General features: G+C 35.4%; 1 pseudogene across 1 annotated transcript; it reads left to right on the top strand.

The window, feature by feature from the left end:
• The first annotated feature begins 1,106 nt into the window (after nucleotides 1-1,106).
• Nucleotides 1,107-2,266, top strand: LOC308499435 (cytosolic 5'-nucleotidase 3A-like; annotated as a pseudogene). The gene is made up of 2 exons: nucleotides 1,107-1,115; nucleotides 1,333-2,266. The product of its transcript is annotated as a cytosolic 5'-nucleotidase 3A-like (transcript).
• The last annotated feature ends 2,275 nt before the right edge of the window (nucleotides 2,267-4,541 follow it).

Below are 4,541 nucleotides of genomic sequence, written 5' to 3'. Positions count from 1 at the left end.
AACATCATTTCTAGATGAGGTTATATGTACAGTCATTGAAATACAAGAAATAGACTGGAAGACTTTCCTTGTAGAACTTGTACACTTTGTTCCAGGAGTAGGTGTCATAGTTTGTAGGGTTCCATGAATTAACGCATTGTATTAATCCTGTGATTATTTGTGAATAGCTCAATTATGTTACACTGCATTTTGTATCTTAAAAGCATTACTTGGTTCAATATAAACATTTAAAATATGTTTTCATGTTTAAGTTTATACTAGAAATCTCAAGAAAAGTAGCAAGAGTGGCCCAACTTTTCTCAACTTCTGAGAGGCCCTGACAGAGATGGGTTGCTCACTCACCTTCCACTGAAGCTGTGTCTTCTCCTGAACTACTATTGAGCCCTTTCCTAAATGTGTCTCCTGCATCTTTAATTAATTTGCCAGTTTGAGCTGTAATTTAGAGATAATTTTTGCTATAAAGAGTTAAAATATCAGAGCATTTTAACCATTCTAATATTTAGAAATAGGAATTTGAGACAAATTAGATTTTTCTAATAGACATGTTTTGAGCCTAAAGCCCTAAAGGGGAGTGAGGAAACCAATTAACTTTAGTTTAAATAACCATGTCTTAAGTAGCAAATGAACCAAGTTCTATTGTTAAAGAACAACTGTATTAAATCCTAAAAGGTTAGTTTCAAAATGGCATTACTGCAGTGGTTTCATGTTTTACTAATGAAATGTTTCTATTGGTCACTATAACTTCTGTTTGTAGTCTTACTGGGCATTGTTATTGAGAATAGACGAGAGGAAAGATTGAGAGATCAAAGATAGAATAATTGTGTGTAATTGTCATTGATTTTCCTCTTGTTAGTAACTTTTCTTTTTTAAGCAACAAACAAAAAAGCGAATCATTTTATTCCTGGGGAAAAATAGTACAAGAAAATGTGAAAACAGCTTAATTTCTTATTCTAAAACTTGTATTCTAAAACTTAATTATCAGACCTTGTAGAATAGTATATGATTTTCTGTTTGTATTTATTATTTGAAAATAATGTATTTATGGCTTCTTTTCAGCCCAGGAGGCACATGAGGCTCCATCCATGGACCATGTGGCATTGGTCAGGATGGGCGAGGTAGTGAATGGCAGCATGTGCTCCCTGGTGGCAGGGGTGGTTCTGGCCCAGGACATACTCACCTTGAAGAGGAAGATGGGGTGGAAGACTGAGATCACTGAGATCCTTACATCCACACCTTGCATCTCTGGATATTGCTTACCACCTACGCTGTTGTTCTAGGACAAATTCAAGGACAGAAGGACGAAGAGTACCTTAAGGAAGATTGGATAACCAGGAAATAACTAATCAAGATTCTGCTGTATATGTGAAAAGGACACTAAAATTCCAGAAAATTTCAATTCACATCAAGAACCCTTCAAGAGTAGAACAAATTACCTGTGGTCATAATCAAAGGAGGAGCTGTCAAGCTTCCGATAACAGATTTTGATATGACACGGAGTAGATTTTCCTATGAAGGGAAACAATGCACAACGTGTCATAATGTCATTGACAACTGTAAGTTGGTTTCAGAGGAATGTGAATAAAAGTTACTGCAAGTAAAGGAAAAATATGCTGTTGAAATTGATCCTTTTCTTACCGTGGAAGAGAAGTACCCTTACGTGGTAGAGTGGTACACTAAATCACATTGTTTGTTTTGTTGAGCAGGCTTTTTTACCAAAAGCTAAACTTAAAGAAATTGTGGCAGAATCTGACATTATGCTCAAGGAAGCATATGAGCATTCCTTTGGTAAGCTCCAACACGGTATCCCTGTATTCATATTTTTGGCTGGTATCAGTGACGAAATAGAGGAGATTATTCATCAAGCTGGTGTTTATTATTCAAGTGTCAAAGTAGTGTCCGACTTCATGGATTTTGATGACAATGGGGTGCTCAAAGGACTTAAAGGAGAACAAATTTATGTATTTAGCAAACATGATGTTGCCTTGGAGAATACAGAATATCTCAATCAACTGAAATATAATAGCAACATAATTCTGCTGGGACTTAATGGCAGATGGAGTAGTAAATATTGAACACATTCTGAAAATTGGATATCTAAATTATAGAGTGGATGGGGTTTTAGAAAGGTACATGTACTCTTTCTGGTAAAAAATGAATCATTCGAAGTAGCCAAATCTATCTTACAGAAGAGTCTATAAACCAGCATTCTTCAAGAAGACATCTCTCCTGTTGGTGCAATTGATACAAGACTGCTCGTGCATTTATCTTGTGGAAAAACTTTTATTTATAATATATTCTTGCTCTTGAAGTCTTTCCACTACATTACCGAAGTATTTTCAGGCATGTTGAACCCATCAACTGGAAGCTCCATTTTCTACACCTCTCTCAACACACTCCTTACCATATATTTTAATATTAAAAAAAAAAAATCTTAGTCAGAATTTGAAAAATAACTCCCTACATTTCTAGAATGAATTATGTAGTTTAATGTTATCATGAAGTTTTTGAGGAGACTTTTTACACTGGAAAAATTTGATGTGCATGTTTTTTAAGTACAGCCATTTTTGTAATTTTGGGTGAATTATGCTGATGGTATCGCTATCTCCTGAAACTGAGTTATATTGGTTATTTTGTTTTGGGAAAATTATTTACCAGAAAATACTGGCACTCGGTGTTTGAAAAATCTTGGCATCCACATGTCACTAATCATTATAAAATATTCTCTATTGATGTACTGATAATAAACATGAAATTAAAAGCCTTTTTAGTTCTAAAAAATAATATAGTTACGATGATTGAGGTTATTATTTATAACTACAATGACAACATTTCAGCCAATGTCTATAAACATTAAAGCAGTCATCTGTGATGGTTCAGTGTGAGGTCGGAGGGATAGTGGATGGGGGGAGGGGGGTTCACAGTGTGAAAAAAAAATAAAAATAAAGCAGTCATCAACAATGTATTAATAAGGCATATATTATTCTGAAATCTGGTGGTGAATTACTGTCTGCAGATGCATTTTGGATAAGTTTATGTAATAGAGTAGGAAGAACATGAGTTTGGCAAACAGTTTGAAGCCAGATCATGGAAGGTTTTAAATGCTGTGCTCAAAGGTTTAAACTCTTCTTCTCATGCCTTCTCTTGTTCTTTCTCTTCATGTGTTACCTTTGTGACCTTAGGAAAGTAAGTTAACCTTGCTGAGACGCTCTCTTTACCTGTAACACGGGGACAACAATCCTATATTACGGATATGCTGGGAGAATTAATGGAGGTAAAGCTTGTGACTGAGGCAAACAGTGGAAGCTTAATAAATATTGGCGTTAGTGTTGTTTTCTAGAAAGCTTTCTGCTCTCCCTTCTTAACCAATTCTGCACATCACTGTCACAGCCTGTGTTTTACTAGTTTTGCTGTGTTCTTGGGAAAACCTTTTTTATTTCCTTGTGGTATTTTTTTGGAAGAAGTCTAAAAAAACCACTATGGAATTTACCAAAATGGAAAAGAGTGTGGATTGACAGAAAAGGGCAAAAAGAGTTAAAAGGGTTGATATATCAAAGCCTCGACTTTCTGGAGATACTTTTTTCTTCAAAACATAGCTACTGCCTTTGCTGGCAACATGGCCTGGGCCTTGTTCTAATTATTTATGCAAATCAAGACTTTTTATTTCTGTGAAGGACTTGGTGAGATGATGCTGTAGGAAAATCCAGTGGATTTCCATTATTGGTTGCTGAATAGCAATACTATTTTGAAGAAAAAGGAAAAGAATTTTGCAGAATGCTCCTCCACCCCTACATAGAAATTACATAATATTATGTTTGTGTTGAAAGTTTTTCTTCCAAAATGTCATAACCCCATGCGAAAGAGAATTAAAATCCTGTTATTTTAATTTATATCTAGCCACAAGATAAGTAAAGTTATCATTGAAATTCTAATTAAATAGCATGATTGACTAAGGTAGCACATCAAAGAAGAGAAGTGAATATGATAAGTCGAAGACTTATTAATTAGTCTGCGTGGAAGAAATTCCAGGGATGTCAAGCTGAGCCTGCTGCAAGGAGAAAAGAAGCAGACAAGAAAATGTTCGCTTCTTTGAAGTTAGGAACTGAGATAGTGATGGAGGTAATTGTGTCTGACTGGATCTAGTAATGAAGAGCTGTAAATCAGACCTCAGAATCGAAGGAAAGATTCAAGTAACGAATGTGGCTGCCCCCCTCCCCCCGCTGTGAAGAAACAGAATGCAGAGTGCACTAATTGACCCAGCCTATTTCCCAGTAGTTCTCTGTTATTATTTATTAATTTTTAATTTCTGAATTATTTACGTTCTGGGAAATTATTCTTGACAGCCTGTTAGGCGTGCCAGAGTTAATGGAGGATGAAAGGACTGGTACCAGAATTAGCAAGGATGTAGTCACAGGCTACTGGATTTAATGATTTGGGGAAGAAAAATTGATTTCACACAGCATGTCACTTTATACTACTTTAGGGATACACCAGCTATTTGATTAATTGAGGAATAACCAATTCAAAGTATATTTGAAGTGTAA

The sequence above is a fragment of the Rhinolophus hipposideros genome (assembly GCF_964194185.1).
Source record: "Rhinolophus hipposideros genome assembly, chromosome: 1".
Taxonomy (NCBI): Eukaryota; Metazoa; Chordata; class Mammalia; order Chiroptera; family Rhinolophidae; genus Rhinolophus; species Rhinolophus hipposideros.
Note: the sequence above shows the minus strand (reverse complement) of the source record. Positions and strands in the feature narration are given on the sequence as shown.